The following is a 20,611-nucleotide window of genomic DNA, read 5'->3' as shown; positions in this document are numbered from 1 at the left end:
GCCATTCTTGAAGGGCCATTTTGGTCATTTTAACTTCTAATTCTATTGTAATATATAAGAAACATTTCTAGGGTTTCATTGGCAGATTTTGTATGTTGTAAGTCTTGTAAGACACAAGGAACATCAAGTCCTCTCTCCTTTGAGGCACCCAAACCCGAAATTGTAACTAGGTACATCAAAAGGGTGGATTCCCTTTTGTTGTTTGCTTTGCTTGGAAACATTGATGCTTGGGAGGTGGAATCCGAACTTGTATCATTATAAGAGATCAGTTTATTGTTGTGTGTAGTGTTAAGGGTCCAAGATTTTCCATTCTTGGGTTATTAAGATTGTACTTTCATGTGGTATATCTATCTATCCTTTTACTTTTCTTGTAATTGTGTTTGGTGCTTGTGTTGTAACCTTGTGTTCTTGTTGGCATTGTTAACTCCGAATCTTGTGCCTTTGTGTTCATCTTGTTCTTCATATATTGTTTCTGTTTTGGTGTATAAATACACCATTATATCTTATATTTTTGTGTTTTTATTGTTGGCCGAAACTAGTTCCAAAAAGGCTCATGGATTTCTTCTAGTTTTTGAACTGATTTTGGTATTCTGTTGTTTTTCTGGTATCATTTGGTATCAGAACGAAGGCTGGTCGTGTTCTCACACTACCAATTTTGGGCCCTCTTAGTTGAAAATAAAAAAAAAACTGAAAACTGAAATTTCCAGAAAATAGCAATCGGTCCACTTGTGTGTTCTTGGCCGAAAATTGTGTCTTGTTGTATCTTGGCCAAGATTTGTGTCTTGTAAACTTAAATCTAAGAGTCTTTTTTGTGTGTTATATTGTTAGTAGTGTTATCTTTTTCATCCCTAACACTAAAGGAGTCTAAATCTAAGTTTGAGCTTTAAAAGTTGATGTTGTTATTGTGAATCCAAAGTGTGGCTGATTGTTATTGGGATTGTTGTTGTTGGTTCAAGTTTTGAATGTGTATTGTGGGAATTGTGTTGTGGATTTTAAGCTTGAAAAGGTGGTGGTGTTTTTTTTGGAGGGTCCAACTTGAACCTTAGAACTTCAAGACTCAAAGTTTGTGTTCTTGGCGTTCTTCACCATCTCTATATGTTATTGAAGAAAAGGTGGTTGTTGATCTTATAAGTTGAAGGAAAAAGGTGAAGAATTGTTAGTCTTGAAAGACCCCCAACCACCAAAAACTTTATCAACCCTTTTCCAACAATTTTCCATGATATAAGGGTCCATGTTTTAAGGAGGAGTACAAGAAAATCAAAGTCTTGAAACTTGAATTGAAAAAGAGCTCCAAAGACTTTTATTTCCCTTCCTAACTGATTCTAAATTATAATGGGACCAAGACTTGAAATTGAAATATAAAATTGAGAAACCGCAACCAATATGTGACTGCCACATCATCATGTTTACTGTTCACGTAACACTTTTGGATCAAATTTTAGATTTCTTAGTTTTATTTTATTATTTATTTAGTTTCGTTTGTTGATTCCATTACTAACTTACAAGCTAGTACTAGACTGTAAGTTAGTTTTGAAACCGTTCTTCGTGTATACGTTCCTTTGTGTGTCTTATTCTTTTGACTCATTGTGATACTTGGTCCACCTCTCAATGCCTCATGGAGTACAAGTGACGTTACGACACTTGTGAGATCAAAGTATGAAAAATCTGAGAGACAAAATAATAGAGAGGGAGTGTGAGGACCATTCTTGTACAACTAACTTATTTTTTGTTTTGTAGGTAACTTTTGGCCCTAATGGAAACCATTTTGGCCCTCCTTGATGCTTTATCCCAAGACCTTGCTAGGGCAAATGTGATTCTTAAAAACATTCACTCAGATGTGGTAACTATGAGTGAGACGTTGGATCGAATGGAGAGACGAAAGAACTCTCATTCTTTTACTCCTAAAACTTTACCTACAAAAGCCAATCCTTCAAGTTCACCACGAAATGCCATAAGCCAAGCTACAAATTACCCACAAAATCGAGAACAAGGTAGACCCCTTCCCCCGCTAGTTGATCAAGTCCAATAAGAAGGAATTGTAAGTCAATTTTCTCCCATCCAAGATCCACAACTGAAGCTCCACATTACCAAAACAGTCTACTTTACCAAATCAATCCTCTCAATCGAAACTCCACTTTACCAAAGCCTACACATCCAAGAAGAGAAATATGGTAGAGAGGGACATGAAGGATATGAAGTCTATGACAATGCTTATATGATGAAGGGAGACTTGATTCGAATAAGATTGAAGCCAAAACTCAAGATAGAGAGGAAGCCGAGGTTCAAAATAAAGATATTAGCCTCGAATTGTGTTTGTGTTGCTCTCAGGTCCATCTCATTAGTGGACTATTTTTGGAGTCATTTTTTTATACGTGCTAAGTTTTATTGAACTCTAGGGTTCTTCATGTTTTACAGACTATTTTGAGTGATCGCTTATGAAGTGGCCAATTAAATGAGGTGAAACCATGAATTTGTGGGAAAATTCCTCTCAAGATGGAGAAAATAATACGAGTGTGATCATGTAGATGGACTCATGTGGGTATGTATTGAAGTTGTCCAAGAGTATGTGCAAGAGAAGTGTAATTAAGGGTCCAAATACATACCAAAACAGCCCGCTACATACACTAGAGGGGAGGCCCATTCTTGAAGGGCCTTTTTGGTCATTTTAACTTCTAATTCTATTGTAATGTATAGGAAACATTTCTAGGGTTTCATTGGCAAATTTTGTATGTTGTAATTCTTGTAAGACACAAGGAACATCAAGTCCTCTCTCCTTTGAGACACCCAAACCCGAAATTGTAACTAGGTACATCAAAAGGGTGGATTCTCTTTTGTTGTTTGCTTTGCTTGGAAACATTAATGCTTGGGAGGTGGAATCCAAACTTGTATCATTGTAAGAGATCGGTTTATTATTGTGTGTAGTGTTAAGGGTCCAAGATTTTCCATTCTTGGGTTCTTACTATTATACCTTCATGTGGTTTATCTATCTATCCTTTTACTTTTCTTGTAATTGTGTTTGGTGTTTGAGTTGTAACCTTGTGTTTTTGTTGGTATTGTTAACTCCGAATCTTATGCCTTTGTGTTCATCTTGTTCTTCACATATTGTTTCTGTTTAGGTGTATAAATACACCATTATATCTTGTATTTTTTGTGTTTTTGTTGTTGGCCGGAACTAGTTCCAAAAGGGCTCATGGATTTCTTATAATTTATGGACTGTTTTTGGACTGATTTTGGTGTTCAGTTGTTTGTCTGGTATCAAATTTTAATAGGTAATAGATAATTAAGACATTGTTTTCTTAATTACTTGATTTTTTTCTCTTTTTCACTACCAGAAAATACCCCTATCGCAATGAAAGCTTTAGCAACAATTGGAAAAGCGTTACTATAGATAGCCTATTGCAACAGTTCCAACCGTTGCAGGTTTTTTTGTTGTAATAAACCTATTTGATGGTATAATCATTAGATTTGTCATATAATCGTTGCATTAGAGTACTTTGTAGCAACGGTTGTCCAAAACCATTTCCATAGAGTAGCTAAGGCAACGTATTTCATCTGTTTTATATCTCTTTATATATATATACACACTTATGTCTGCCAAAAAAACCCACTGTATGTTCGATATCAGCCATCACAAAGCAAAGCTTCTCTGACCGTCACTAATATTCTGCTCCGACTGCCACTGTTATTTCAAGCTCTGACCTCACTGTGTGGCCGATATCTACCGCGGGTCTGAGTTCACTTTCACCCCAAATCCATCTCCATCCTATTCCACACCGTATTTTAGCCACAGCATCCATCTCCATCCATCTAATCTTATCTGCGACAATATTCTTTAATTTTCAGTTGCCATATTTCAATCGTTGAGGTTGTAAAGAGGCACCACTGCTTCGACCACCACTTCAATTTCTGAGAAAATTTGGGGCTTTCTTCTAATTTATTGATTTTATGATTAGTTTATTCTTCTAATTGACAATTTTGATCTAGGTTTCCTGGATAACCTCATCACATAGAATCTTCCAAAAATAGTTCGAACAAGAATCCTTCAAAAGTAGTTCATTTTTGGGGCTTTATTCTAATTTGTTGATTTTAATGTTAGTTTATTCTTCTAATTGATGATTTTGACTGGATAACCTCAGCGCACAGAATCCTCCAAAAGTAGTTCAGATTAGAATCCTCCAAAATTTGAGGCTTTCTTCTAATTTGTTGATTTTAAGGTTAGTTTATTCTTCTAAGTTGCTCGGTGTCTTTGAGAATGTTGATGGGTGCACATAGAATCCTCCAAAAGTAGTCCATTTTTGGACGATTTGACACGAGGGAAGCAAGTCAGGCAATATTTTTTAGAGGCCGAGCAACTTGGGCCATAATTTGCTAAGGGTCAATTGAAAATTGCCTCGTTATCTCCATAAGGTAAAAATGAGTTACTTTAGTTGTTGTTATTATTGCAGCTGGAATATTTGTAGGTTGAAAAATACAAGAATTTCCCATAAAAGGAAAAAAGTTTAGCTCAAAAAGTAAAGAAAAATGAGGGTTACGGAGAGTAAATGTGATTTCAATTTTTGCTATGGAAAAAGAATAATTCAATAGCCCTTTTTAGTTATAAACTCAATGAAATGTCTATCAATCTTTGGTTATTTTCTCCAAACTCTCAACCCCAAGGTGAGAATTAGTAGTAGTAGTTGTAATTATAATTGCAGCAAAAATTCTGAGGCTGTGATGATGATTTTCTTATTTCCTTCTTTGAGTAATTCGTTAATGAAGGAGAGTGATTGAATCTGTATCTTGGCGGGGCAACCCGGATAGCAGGTGAGCTTGTAACCGGTGTTTGCATCCATTGCAGTGATTCGGTCTCTCTTGCTGTATTGTAAGCATTATAGATCTAAGCCTTAATGTTTAATTTTTCATAAATGCAGCTGGGGAATTGGCAGGTTGAAAAACATACAAGAATTTCCCCTAAAAGGAAAAAAACTCAAAGATTAAGAATGAGGGTTGTGGAGAGTAGAGAAGAAAGTTAAAAGGGTTGTTACTCCTCTCTGCAATGCCTGTGATTTCAGTTTCTGCTGTGAAAGTATAAATAAATTCAACAACCCTTTTTTCAATTAAACTTAGCTAAACGACCTCTTAAAATTTTTGCTTGTTCTCTCCAAAATTCTCACATCCAAACTGAGAATCAATTTTACTAATAATAATTCTAGCAAAAATTCTGATGCTATGATGATTTTTCTCTTTCTTTCCGAGCAAATTTGGGCATCAAAGAAGTCAGACCCGTATCTTGGCGGGGCAACCCAGATGGTAGAAGTAACCCTGCAATCGGTGCTTGCAACCATAAGGATACTTGATAAAATATTCACATGGGCAGTGATAGAATATGACTTCTTATGTTCATTTCTCACTTCAGGGCTAGAACTAAACTTATCTACATGTGCCAATGTGGGTTCTACCTCTATTCCATTGCTGCTTTCCTTGTTTGGGAAACTCGACGGAAATACTTAGTTGTAATGATGTCTCATCACATAGTCACAGTTATTCTGATTTCATTCTCATATATTTCAAGGTAAATTTTAATTTACAAGTAGCTCACCTTCTGTTTTTTAGTTATCACTTTCCTCCTTTCATTGTCTTTTTTTCATTTGTGTATGTATACCCTATCTTGATATGAAAACAGGGACATGATTTATGTATGATGTTATCAACACTTTTATGGTCTCTATGCTTATGGTGGGTGTAATACAAGTAGGAATTCTATATGTTCTTTGAATTTTCATATGCACTTAACCACAGAGCTCAGACATTCTTTGACATATTTTGAGAGATACCTTTTCTTTTCATTTTCAATTGATGGTGGGGTAAGGGATGCTTGGTCTAATTAGATTTTAAACTTTGAAGACCTGGTTCAAGAGTAAAGATAGTAGAAGAGAAGTGGACAACTGAATATTTATTGCCAAAGAAAGAACAGTTAGATGCCAATAATGGTGATAATATTAATTTGCATATTCTGGTCTGGGAGTTAAACTTTCTCTTTGAAGATAATTGTTTTGATTTGGGAGCGTGGTCCTGTTCATCTAATGATTTAGGACAAACTCTTATTGCTCGAGTTACCTTTTAATTATTGCATGACTTGACTAGGTTGCTCATGATGAAGACATACGACGACAGATTGGGAAAGATATATATATTGATTTGGTGGATTTTGAGAAAATTAAGAGCTTCCACATTAAAAAAACAAGCATTTTTTACTGTTTTCAAGGTACAAACTATCTTTTAATCTTAAAATGCTATCACTGACATTTATTTGCTTGTCTACATGAATTTAGGTTCTAGGAAAAAGCAACATGATAAGTTCGGTAAGACTCGATAAGATAGTTTATTAGTGTTACCTTAGATTGGTAGTATGTCGTATGAAGGTAGATGAAGATTCTAAGATATATGCTTCTTTAAATTAAGGTGTTTGCATTTACACACCTGAGTGCTAACCACTTTTTAACCTTGTACATAAGACTTTTAATGCGACGAGTAAAATCCAGCTAATAATTGATGTTCGTTCATTCCTGCTATATGCAACCCTTCCCTTGTTGTACAAAGCTGTCACTCAACTAGACAATCTTTGTAATATTGGGCCTCTCTTTACGTGTACCCTTAACAACAATAACTTGATTTTCCTCTCACCAACAGCTTGTGATATATTGGATTTTTGAAAGCAATCCATATCTTAGACCCCCCAAATCCCAACCCCAACCCTAATCTATGAGAGTTGATTGTACTTTCATACCATGATGAAGGTTATGTTATTGATATTGTTTAACCGTCTCAACCAGCCAATGATATGGTCAAAACCTTGAGTTGAAAGTAAAAGAAAAGCAGTTTTTTAGCATAATTCACACCATCCGTTTGCATTTTGTGAATACCTGCAGGTCATGGTGCCATTTAGGTATAAATTATTTTTTACGGAGCTGCTATCACTGGTGGAATCAGGGGAGATACTGATGACCAGGATAGATAATAATGTTGAAAGAATCTTGAGAGTTAAATTTGTCACTGGATTATTTGAACATTCGTTTACAGATAGATCATTGATAGATTTGGTTGGTTGCAAGGTATTCTTACATCTTTCTGTTGCCTATTGGGACTATTTAGACGTTTCTAACACTACTTTCGCTACCTTTATAAGAGTACAACATCGTCTCATATTGGAGAACAATTGCATAACATAGTAGGCAAGAACCACTTCTTAGAAGAAACTCCCTCTAAAAATGGATTAATAACCTCTCAACCCCATTTTTATAGATAGAAAGTCACTGCTGGTTTTGAAAATGCCTTCTGGAACCTTGTCTATTATACTCTTCCCTAAATGCTCAAGTTTTAATGAGATTACATGTGACCAGTATTTGTTCTATTCAATTGCTGAAGTTTTCCGTTGGACTCTTCTATAGTTGTTTTTATATGGAATCTAAATAGCAGTTGGTTATATATTGTCTTACATTAGCACAATAGTGATTCTGCATTTCACTATCTTGGATCTATTTTAAGTCTGGTTAATTTTTTCACATTATTTAGGCACATAGAGACCTATCATGTGAAATAGTTCGTAAATCCTTGATTTTGTTGAAAAATGAGAAGAACCAAAGAAACCATTTATTCCTCTAGATAAAATCACGAAAAAAAATTCTCGTTGCTGGAACTCATGCTGATGATCTTGGATACCAATGTGGAGGATGGACAGCTACATGGACAGGACTCAGTGGCAGAATCACAGTTGGTAAGCAGTGTCTGATTACAAGTCTATCCCTAACATGATTATAGATAATACATTTGAAACCTGAACTTAAACCTGAATGGCTTGTAGAAATAGCACCTCAATACTATCAGTTGAAAGATGTCGAAGACGGTAAATGCTCTTACTGTCTTTTATTGCAACAAGTGTTTTTTTTTAATTATTTTCAGCTTCTGTTGGTTTGGCTGCCTTATTGGTTCCTCACGGCGCAGTACTAAGAGTAGTCCCCCGTCTCATCATTGAAGGACCTGCAATCCAACCTGGGCATTGGGTTTAATCTAGCGGTACTCATTATTGTTTTCAAAAAAATATTTATTATTTTCAGTTCCCTAGTTTGAGTTATTTGTTCTTTTTGTGTTGGAGGAATTCAACAGTGCGCTAAAAGCTTTTGGGAGTAACATCATATTCTCAAATGGCCTGTTAGATCGACGGAGTAGTGGCAGGTATTATTTAGTTTCTTTTGTAGACTATGCAACTGAATCTAAAAGTTCTACTAAAATTATATGTCAAACATTTTTGTAGTGTCGTGGAGGATGTGGCAGAAACTATAGTTGCTCTTATAACTGAGAAAGGTAATTCTCTAACTATTTTTTTTATATAATTCCGCATTATCCTTATTCTTGGATATAATTAACAATATAACAACCTGTCTTTTCTCTTAAGTAATTAGCAAGTTCCCCACAAGGCATACTTCGTACACCAGATACTATTGCTAAATCCAGGTATTGGCTATGTTATCTAATCATGGAACAAACTACGTTACCAAATCCATGTTATGACAAATGAAACTCAAAAATAGTATTATGATTTTGAAAGTGTTGTTTTTTCAGCATTATAGGACATCTAATTGTTAGACTAGAGAATAATCAAGTTTTTTCATCTTGGAATGTGTTTCTCTTTTGAACTGTGGAACTGCGTGCTAACTGGATCACATATGTTAGACCTATAAAAATGTGAAACTTTAGTTTTCTATTTTGGAAATTTAAATTGTTCTTTAATTTTTATCATCTCACATTTGGATGTTTGTATTTCTTTCTAACCATGATTGGTTGATTTGCCTCTTCACTAGCTAACTTATATGTGGTTTACGTACATATTTTGTTGTGGAATAGTCCTTTTTATGTTGTCATTTAAGTGCTAATTTCTATTATTTGTTCTCTTTTTATAGGTGTCCAAAATGAAGAAAGAGATGAAGAAAATAATGAAGACATTGACCTTACTGGAGAAGATTTTTGGGTTGTGGATAAATGCTTTAATATCAATAGTTTTGTGTTGAATTTTTTGAAACTTATCGTGACTTGAACTTGCTAGTATGTAAAAACTTAACTAATCATTTGGATTATTAATGAATGATTTTGTTTTGTGATGTATATATATTGTGTTAGCATAGAATAACAATAGGTAGTCAAAAAGCATTGCAATAGAATAACAAAAGCATAGCAATAGATGCTATTGCAACGGTTTAATGTTGTTGCAATAGAATCTATTGCAATGGTTATGAACCGTTGCAATAGATGAAAATAGGCATTCCAATAAGTAATGAAATAGTTGTAATAGGTAGTCAGAAAGCGTTGCAACAGAACAACAAATGCGTCGCAAAAACATCTATTGCAACGGTTACTAACCGTTGCAATAACATCCATTGTGACGGTTCGTGACCGTTGCAATAGATAAAAATAGGCATTTCAATAAGTCAAGAAATAACCGTCGCAATAGGTCTATCTATGGCGACGGTTGTCAAAAACTGTCACCATAGCTCTACCTATGGCGACGTTTTTCTAAACCGTTGCAGAAATCATTGCAATAGACCTATTGCAATGCCCACCTACGGGACGGTTGCATAATCGTTGTGATAGGTCTATGGCAACGATTTTTTGGTCTATTGCAACGGTTTTGCAACCGTCACCATAGATCTAATTTCTGGTAGTGTCTATTTCTTAATTTTAGGATTTGCTAATTCCTCTTATACACATTTTCTCCTTAGACGTGTTATTTTTCCGAAAAAATAATTGTTGTACCCATTTTTGTGTCGAAAATTTCTCCTACCAATAATTTTACAATGCATTAAAATCATGCTAATAAAATTTTTTAGTCCCAATTTATTTATTGATATTTGAATTTTAAGAGTCAAACGAGTTAACTTTTTATTATAATTTATTTTACAAGCCTATTAAAAAGTAATATATTTTAACGTCAAAATTAAACTAGTTTACTTTTTATTATAACTTTTATAGTCCTAATTGTACGGTAAATATTAAAATTTTGAATCTCAAAAAGTAAAAATTCTCATAAAAATTGTGACATTGAGACTACTATGTTATAGAATAATAACATATTGCTTATGTTTATTTTGGTGATTGCTTTGAAGGTTGATGCTTACTAATTGATCCAAATTAGATGGTGTTGAATAACAATAACATAGAAATTGACTATCAATGTAAAAGACACGATTAATCCTTTATAATTTTAATAAAAAAGTCATAGTGATATAAAAAAAATGGTAGAGTGCATATAGAGTCCAAGTTACCTTCTACAATAATTTTTTCTTATTTATAATTTTAAAATTAAAATAATTAAAATAATTAAAACTTATCTATAATACACTTTAAAGTACTTGCTTAAAAAATAGTTTCCACGGTGAATACTATTTAAACTCTATTCATAATGACATGAAAATTCCAATGTTATTTGTTCCTCTTAATGTCTGTCTCATTAGTTGTCCTTCCAAATATATATTTTGTCCGTCCTTATCGATCTAACTGATTTGCCTATGGTTTTTTCCTTCATTGTCTATAAAAGTCATAGACAAGCACCATAACAACAATAGATAATTATCGAGAGGTGCCCCTCGGCCCTCTGGGTCAGGTTTGGACGAAAAAAATAATGGGGAGTTATTTTTAAGGGTGGCAATTTCTATCAAAAAGACGGTTTTTGTTTTTTAGTTAGTACTCTTTTTGTTTAAAAAAAAATAATTTACTTTCTCTTTAGTTTATTTTAAAAAGAATCACTTATTTCTTTTTTTGACAACATTTTAGTTTCATCTTTCCACTGACATGTTTAATACCATAAGATTGAAAAATATTTTGGTATATGACGTAAGTTTAATTTAAAATCACAAAATTTAAATCTTCTTTATTTTTTTAAACTCCGTATTAAATCAAAATGATAATTCTTTTGTTTTGAAACGGAGGAAGTAATTAATATTGATGAATTAAGGAAAAGGGAAAACATGACATAATGTTGAATGGCGGGACATATGAATCATTTTTTAATGGCTTTAGTCATTGATAGAACCTAAACTTGTTTTAAAATTTTACTTGGACCTCTCAACTAAGACTGATATCTATTGAGTACCTATACTATCTAGAAATTGTTCCTATTAGGATTTTTGGATATTCACCAAAAATTGTGAGGTGTGTATAGCACACTTATGGTGACATGACAAAGACGACTAATTAAAAAATTGTCATGTGGTATTGAGGACCCAAACAATTATTAAAAAGTAATTATAAATTTTTTAAAAAGTAAAAACAAAAAAATAATTCTTTTATATGTATTTAAATAATTTTAATTAAAAAAAAATTCAAAAACAAACATGATCTTTCTTTCTTCCCATTGACAACAACATCAAAGAATGGAAAAACTCCATTAACCACAAAATCATTAACCAGTCTTCACCATTGAAAACAATATGAAAGAATAGAGAAACTTCATTAACCACAAAATCAGTAACCAGTCTTCACCATTAAAAATCAGTAATGAGTCTTCACCGTTGAAGAGAACATCAAAGAATGGAGAAACTCTATTAACCACAAAATCAGTAACCAGTCTTCACCATTGACAACAATATCAAAGAATGGAGAAACTTCCACTACCAGAAATCAGGCCTATGACAACGAATTTTTTTACGACGGTTGCAAAAGCGTTGTTGTAGAATATCTATAGCAACGCTTTCAATCGTTGTCAAAAATAGTAATTCTTTAGCACTATGACCGTTGCTATTGAAAATGAACCGTTGCAATAGGTATATATATAGCAACATTTTTTAAAACCGTTGTCATAGAAGCATCTATGACAACACTTAATGGAAAAAAATAATCTATTGCATCTCTTTTTGATTTTCCTCCATAACATTTGACATAAGCCTGCCAAAAGAAAATTTCTCAATAGAAAAATATCAAAAACCCCTCTTCTTTCTCATAAAAACATAACCCTATTTCTTTCTCATTAACAAAAATCGATTGTAATTACACTGTCAAAAATTTCTCATCGAGTAAAGGAGACGGAAGTTACAGTATTGTGATTTGCTAAAAAAACTCATTTCTCAATCAATTGAAAATTCATTTCTCCTCAATAAAAAAATCTAGAAAAAATAAATTTTGGGGGTGATTTTGTAGCTCCAATTGCCTGGAAATGGAATAAAGTAGATGGATCAAAAACCCATTGCCTGAAAATGAAAATGCGATAAGTAGCTGCAATCAAAAACCCATGTCTCCTTAATTTATTAGACTTGTTATAATTTTCATTGTTGTTGTTCGGTTGCGGTAAGAGCGAATTGAAATTTAACACTTAGCTTTTTGTAGACTGGTGGAAGGGAGACAAAAAAGTTAATGACTATTGGAGCTCCGATGAGTCGGCATTCAGCATTTTAAGAGTTGCCGTTTCAGAATTTGGAGATTTTAAGGTTAGTGTATTCTTTTAATTGACGATTTGGCCTAATTTTTTTGTTTCAATTTTGGTATTCTCTCTTGACATAATCTAGGTAATGAGTATGATTTCAACCTAATTTTTCAATTTCGATAATTGCACCACCTAATGGCTCACCATACAGTAAAGCCAAAAGTTTTGGGTGATCAGCATGAGCAACGTCAAAGTACTGTTTGAAGGAAAGGATAGAAACCAAATCCATGAAGGAAAGTACTATTTTTGTTAGTAGGACAATCATTTAATTGAAGTTAGAAGTTACTCAATCTCTGTGGTATCGAACTGAGTGACACTTCTTACGTGGTATAAACTATAATGCACCCTGTTCATCTTCCTTGAAATACATTGTTGCATTATTCAGTTTTCATCATCCAAATTTCATGTTTTCGAAATAATAGGAGTAGAAAGTTTTAAGGAGTTCATTAGTTTTCTTTGTTTGAACACCATAATCACAACCACAACGCTCTCCTTTAATTTTTTCTATTTTCCTCCATTAACACCATCAAAGAACAACCAGAAAAACACCAAATTAAGATTTTTCCTCCATTAAAAACTATCTCAACCTTCAATTCAACTCTCTCAAAATTTGAACAAAAATTAAATTAAATTAGTAATTTTGTCTTTGAATCACTTATCATCAACAAGAATTCTTTTGATTTTACTTTTGAATTTTTTTGCTAATAAGATAATTTTTGAGTAGTAAAATAAATGAAAAAAATTGACCTGGTGGGAATTTTTTTCGTGTTTGAAGAAGATAAAAAAAAGGGGTGGGGGTTGGGGAGGGGGGCATTTTTTGTGTGTGCAGGGTGAAGGCTGAAAGAGGAGAAAGAGAGGGGTATGCAGGGGATGGAGATTTTTGATGGTTCGAAGAAGATAGAAAAAATGGGTGGGGGCTGGAAAGATGAGGGGGAAGGGGGAGTTTACAGGAGGTAGGGGTTTGGGGGATGATCTCAACAAGAAAGGAAAAAAAAAGGAGGGGTGCGTTTGCAGGGTGGGGAGTAGGGGTGAGGGATGGTAGAGGAGAAAACATAGAGAGGGGTGGGGTGAAGGGTGGTGGGTGGGGGGTCTGAAGAAGAAAGAAAATGGGGGTGGGGGTGCATTTTTTATTTAATATATATAAATATATATATATATATATATATATATTAAAAAAATAAATATATATATTTATATAAAAAATAGTGCATATATATTTTAATTTTTTTTTAAAAAATATATATATAAAAATAATGTGTGGGAGATTTTTTTTTTTTTAGAAAAATAGTAATTTGTTACGTGGCTCTAACATGGCGTTGATGTGTAGGCGAGTGTAACACACTCTCTGTTGTGAGAGTGGTATTATATATTAACGGTTGAAATTAATTCACTATCAAATTGTTAAGGGGGTAAATAAATAAAAGTTTAGTTTAAGTGCTAAAGTAAGTTGAGCGGACAAGTTCAAGAGTGAAAACATGCCTTTTCTCTTTGTTATTTTCATCTATATTCATTGAAGCAATATAAACGTGATGAGTGCAATCTTGTGTAAGTCATCATTGTTTATATCTTTAAACTAAGCTTGAATGCCTGCATATATTCTTGGAAAACAATGTGTGTCTCTTACAACCAGTTGATCTTCCTGCAGAGGTCTTTAAACAGGTTTTGGAGATAGTTTTATATATGACATTTTTCTCGCCAACTAGATCCATGGATATGTGGAGTCTCTGGCCATTGATGATGGAGGCCCTTGTAGATTGAGCTATTGACTTCTTTCCAAGTATGCGTATACATTTTAATGTTGCTATGGTAAAATCACTTTTTCACATGGGGTTGGTTTGTAGTTTTTATCTGTTACTTCTAATGACTTTCTGTTTGATAAACACAGTTGCTATGTGACTAGCTTTTGGAGGTCCAGTAATTATCTAAGAACTTAGTTTCAAGGAATTAATTATCTAGAACTCGTGATATGCTCAACTAAGTTTCATGTGTTTAACTTGATCATTTAGAATTATGGAGTAAAAAATAGTTATTGTGTCCGATTGAGATTGGTGGATAAAAGTTTTACGTTCCAAACAGTTTTTTCTTTTTGTATCTTGAATTACTCTTTTCCCTTACTCTATTTTTTTCTTTACTTTCATCTTCGTCTTTTTGAGAGGTATGTTGATCGTAATGAGTAAGGTGCAAGTCAATCTAAATAGTTAAGTTCCATTTCATCCTTCTAAAGACTGGCCATGTTTGGAAAATAATTTTACGATGCTGTTATATTGCCTATAGTAATAGGATTGTTGCCTTAGGGAGATATAATCTATTAAATTAATGCTACGTGCTGCAGAAAGCAACATATATTTTTTGTTTTGCGAGTGGGCAGTAGATGTTTTATCTATACTACTAAAAGTTACAAATCTGCTCAGTACTTGATCTGGTTCCCTTTTTTGTTGGTTTTGATTTATGTTTTTATAGATATACAGGTTCCTTTAGACAACTATATATCCAGGATTATTGCCCACTTTCTCACTTGCAAGGATATTGACTACCAACAAAGCCTTTGAAATATCATATCATCTGTAAGTCTAATATTGCCACAGAATTTTAACTTGTGATCATTTTGCTTTAGATTAAAAAATAGAATACTTAAAACATTTCTTGTTAGGTTATGAGAGATAAAAATTTGGAGGATAGTTACATTGATTCAGTACCTAAGCTTATTCAAGTTGTATTCCATCAATGCAAGGGACAAGTGGATCAGTGGATTGAACCATACATCTGAATCACAATTGAACGTCTCCATCAAACCGAGAAAGTATATCTGAAATGTCTCTTGGTCCAAGTGGTAATTTACTTTATGTTCTAACTTAATTTTGTGTATGTTTCTCCAGTAACTGTGTACTCTGGTTGGTATGTGGTAAATTAATGCTTCCTGAAACAGTAACACAAGAGAGTGTTAGTTATCTCATTTCAACCACTCTCTTATGTGTCCTTTATTTCTATTTGGCTGACCATTGATCTAGGAAATGTATATTCTTTCATTTTCATTTGATGTATGGCATATGGATGTCCTCTTTGCTGCACCAACATACACATTCTTCATTTGTATGAAAGCAATATTTAGATAAAATTAATCCCCAGCCATTTTATGATTGTTCACATGAATCCTATGTATCAATTCTAGTGCATTTGAAACTATTTCATTGTAATACTCAAATTTCTGTTCAGCAACAAATATTGTGATTCTCTAACTCTAGAGTTCGCTACATCTCACACTTATCATTTTACTAGCTTACATACTTGTTAAGCAAGTAAAGATAATATTACTAAATCCCGATCAGTTGTGTGCGCAATGATTGGATTATGCTTTTTAATAACTATTTGGTATTTCTTGTACAGATTTTACTCAATTGTGTTTTTCTTGGATATTTTCAAATGGCTTCAGAGAGATAGTAGCTTTCTTGAGTTTCATGTTTTTTTTAGGTGTACTTAGTCCCTTTTCAACTCCTTCAATCACTATGGTATTGCGCATAGTGAAAATGCATTTAGAGATATACGTGGGATATAGACAAATCAACTCGAGCAAGCTTGAACCATTTTTATTGTTGGTTGCAATTTCGTATATAAAATGATACTCCTTGCAAACGTAAATATTTGAGATTAACATCAAATTTGTATTTGTTGTAGAACTTATAGAAATTTATTATAGAATATAGAGACAGAATAGTTTAGCTCAGTGTTGGGAAGCACTAACATTTCTAATGTATGTTATGGGAAAAATGTACTTGAGAAAATAACTTATCTTTTGAAAGTTGTTTTGTTAGTGTATATTTTTCAGGTTTAGTTGGAACGTGGAAGCTATCTATGGAATATTTATTAAAAATGATAACAATGTTAGCAAATCATTATTTTTATTAAATTTTGTGTTGTAAAAATTGATAATAATGCCCATGTGTTAGTTGTAACAGTGATATGAAGTGAAGGGTTAGATAATTGTGAAGTAAAATCTCATTTGCCTGAACACGATGTCTCTTGGCTTGTTGGAAAATGTTTTCCTTGAAAGATACTATCTAGAAATTGCAAACCAAAAATCATTTATGTCCTAGATAACATTTTTTCGAAAGATGTTTTCTATCATACCATATTGTAATTGAAAATATTCTGTTGATTAACATGCGTGTTTTATTCTTTAAAAAATTATTTGTTTTTTAATTTTGTATTGAGGTAGTGTTTATTATTCACTGGGAGGCAATCTACAACCTGTAATCTTGGTTTTCCAATTTTAATATGTGTCCCCATTGTTCTTGGGCGGTTGAATGGAATACAAAATCAATGCGGAGAAGCTCAGGAAAAGTTTCCAGATTAGGATGCACTAACTTGATTGAAGTTTATATCTTAGGCTATGCATATTATATTAGGCTAACTGAGAAGTGATGTGAAATAAAGGATTTTGTTCTCTTTTTCGGGGATAGGAGTGTGTAAAAACTTTGTGCATGAAAGTTTATAGTATAAGAGGTGGTGGGTATCATCTTAGAAAACAATTTTAATTCTTCTTTTTTCTTTTTTTTTTATGTCATACTGGAATATATATAGAAACCATGCATTTTAATTTAATATTAGGTGTATCTGTCAAGTGAAGACACTTTAAGGGTCACATGTTTTTTCCCCATCTCCCTTCTAAATGAACATCAAATTTCTTGGTATAATGCTTTGGCTTTTATTGAGAGGGTGATGCATGAATTTTGATGCACAACATATTCAATTAAATGCCCTCCTGTGTCCAGGGAGAAGGTATTTGTCATGACCTGAGACTATCCCCTAGTCATAACACGGTGCTTGAGACCACAAGTGATTCCAAGCTAATCCATGAACTGGCATACTGTCAAACAACTAAATTATAATATATTAAATAACTGTTCTATTGTGCGAAAAATGACCATGACAAAACCTGAGGGAAATTATATTACTAATACAATTTACAATCTCATAAAAACTAAGGAGAGAACTGAAATTACATGACTAACTCTGACTGATATCTATGAAGTCTCTACTATACTGACTATAGATATCTAGGACATGACTCCAACTATCACTAATCATTACATATGAGAAATAAAGTACATGAACAACATCTGACTGAAGTCCCCAAAGTAGGAGAACTCATCACCTGCTGGCTGAAATTTGCAATTGTCTGATCATGGTGTGTGAGCTACAATTGGTACCTACATTATGAAATAATGTAGACACACAGACATATATATATGGATCAGTACTTCTAGAATATACTGAGTAAGTGGGGGTGAATGCAATAAGTAAAACTGATTTCATACGTAATCTTAAATCATCCATGCTAAGTGTGAGTAGACTTACCAAGAGGTTGAGATAAAAAAAAACTGAAGTGTCTCAAAATATGTATAACAAATATAATCTGATAAACTGATGAATCATTACACTTAGTTTCTTAAAAATTTACTTTTGCAGAAAAAGTAGAACTGAGGTTGGAAAATAGTAAAAACATGGATACTGATTGAATACCGGTCTGAAACTACGTGGTGGAAACTAACATAACTTGAGGATCTGATTATATGCAAATATACTAAGAACGAATGCATAAACATACAAAATCAAACATAACATATACTAAGTTAATTTGATTAGCTGAATGACTGATAGCTAAACACTGAATAACTGACGTTTGAATACTGAATAACTAGTATCTGGATATTGACTAGCTGATATCTGTAACTGATTAACTGATAACTGTATACTGGTTAACTAAAAACTAAATACTGATAATGAAAAACTAAACTGTACTTAGTCTGAATAATTGGACTGAAGCTGTGGGGTACTGGCATATGAGATAAGGACTAAATGAACAACATAAGATAACTGAGCATGAATGTATGAAAACTATAATATCTAAGAATGCAAGACTAAGTATATATCTGGTATGTCACTGAGATGATCTGTAATCTGAAAGACTAAATAATGTTAAATAGAACATTTGAAAGGCTGTACACTTAGGCAAGCAAACCTGAACTGAAGAGACACTAAATACTATACTGAAACTGTGAGAGGTATCATGTAACTGACATGCCCTAATATGAGCTAATTGGGGTCCAATCTACAACCCAGTTTGAAGGGTGTCAGTACTGTGCCATGGGTACTAACACTGGCTATGTGGATCCATTAAAGTGAAGTCCCGAAGGACTAAAAAGTCACCTTTTACTGGCAGGTGCCCTGGTGAGATATGTGTCAACCCTCAACTGGTAGGTTAATATCTTAAACCTATGTTGGCTACGTAGTTCTGGAACACAACGATTGCTACTAAGAGTCACACCCTCTACTGGCAGGTCAGCCCCCATCCATGAGTTTGCTCGGTGCTAAATCCTACTCCAACTAAACTGACACTGATTACTGAACTAAATTGGGTTTAACTGATTATAAATTCTGATAGTTCTCAGTATGATAATAACAAATGAGAGGTCAACTAAGCTCATGGTTTAACTAAAATCATTCTGAGGATATTAAATTATGCAAATAGCTAAGTATTGGGTATTCATAACCCCCAACACTGAATGAAAATAACAGTAAGGACATATCAAAGCTTTAAAACCATAGTAGAGAATCATTGTTCAAAACCCAATCATTTAGACATCTCATCAAACGCATGAAATTCGAAACCTTAAGCATGAGAATGAATAAATCATGCGAAAATAACATTGTTATAATACCAAAACAATGATTTAGGGATTAAACATGAAAATTCCATCATTCAAATGTGTAAGGGCTCATTCATCGAAAAATACTTGGGAATCATGAACTTGAACATGTGATTGTCTTAAACATGGGAGCATAGCATGACTACATGACTAAATTAATAATTGGGGATTCAACTCACTTGAAATAAGACTTGAAAAACTGAAATTCATATCATGGAAAGGTCAAATCTTGCATGGAATCATACATAGACTGAATAACATTTAAATCACCATGAAAACATGAAATTCAATCTTTCTTAACATACAAAACACTTTAATGATAGGAAATTCATTCTTTAACTGAAAGAAAAGGGTTTTTGGCCTCCATGGTCAAAAGGGGACCTATGGATGAACTCCCACATACCTTAAACTCCTTAACTTGGGGAAAGAAACTCCATTCTTGAAGCTTTCTTGAAGGTTCTTGAATTTGGGAACTTGAATTCTTCATTCCATGGAGATAAAGTAATGAGATTTATGTTTTGATGGGATGTGTAGGGTTTTCTTGAGAGGAAAATTAGAGAAGATGGACAAAATGGTGCCCTAATTGGTGCCCAAATCATGTTATGAACGATTGGGTTGAGGTGGGAAAAGACCCAATTGCCCCTTAATCATTTAAATCAAAAATTCGTAACTTGAGTGAGGATTAAAGGTCCATCTCAACGCAGTCTTATCGCGATGGCTTACTGGTTATAACGAAAATGATCACAACTTTCTGCTCGGGTATCAGATTAAGGCAAAATTGGTATCATTGGAAAGCTAATTTAATTATCTATAATTTTGTTGGTCTTGAGATTAAAAATTCCACGTATATCAAAAGTTATACATGTTAAAAATTGACCCTTGTAGAATCTAATATCAAACTTTGGACGAATCAAAGGCTCTTAGCTCAACTTTGTTCTAAGTGATTCCTCTGAACATTCTTCACCTCATAAGCACTTCACACACTAGGATAAATATCATGACTCATGCATTAAATTATAATCAAGAACTAGACAAAAACACCTTCATCGCGATGTGATATACGTGCCAAAGGGAATGTCACCGTGATGCGGCCCTATCGTGGTAACTTGCTGGATTCATGATCCAAACATGAAACAATCCTTGTCTGAAAAATCTGAAACTCACCCGAGACATACTTCTTATATCCTTGTACACGAATTAACTCAAAAACCAATATCTTGCGGTTAGGAAAACCAAGTTAAAAATCCTCGAAGTTAACCGGCCTTAAAATGACTAAGTCCCCAACACTTAGTGAAAATTTCAAGACTTAAGCACCTTAGCATGCAACTAAGAGATGAATCGAGCTAGGATTAGTATGGGGTATTACAATATCTCCTTCTTAGGAACATTCATCCTTGAATGAGACTGGTTAGACTGAGAATACAAGGAAACTGAGATCATATACCAAATATGCACA

General features: G+C 33.5%; 1 long non-coding RNA gene across 10 annotated transcripts in view; it reads left to right on the top strand.

Annotated features, from left to right (window-relative positions):
• The first annotated feature begins 11,660 nt into the window (after window positions 1-11,660).
• The window catches only part of LOC107840587, a 40,656-nt gene continuing 31,705 nt past the window's right edge, over window positions 11,661-20,611 (top strand). For 3 of the 10 annotated variants that reach the window (XR_007046170.1, XR_007046167.1, XR_007046171.1), the window contains exons 1-4: window positions 11,836-12,452; window positions 14,094-14,225; window positions 14,909-15,012; window positions 15,099-15,278. This is a non-coding gene — a long non-coding RNA (uncharacterized LOC107840587). Of the gene's footprint in view, window positions 12,453-14,093; window positions 14,226-14,908; window positions 15,013-15,098; window positions 15,279-20,611 lie in introns of all 10 variants that reach the window. The other 7 variants (XR_007046190.1, XR_007046186.1, XR_007046184.1 and 4 more) reach the window with 7 other exon arrangements.

The sequence above is a fragment of the Capsicum annuum genome, chromosome 1 (genome assembly GCF_002878395.1).
Source record: "Capsicum annuum cultivar UCD-10X-F1 chromosome 1, UCD10Xv1.1, whole genome shotgun sequence".
In the NCBI taxonomy this organism is placed as follows: Eukaryota; Viridiplantae; Streptophyta; class Magnoliopsida; order Solanales; family Solanaceae; genus Capsicum; species Capsicum annuum.
Note: the sequence above shows the minus strand (reverse complement) of the source record. Positions and strands in the feature narration are given on the sequence as shown.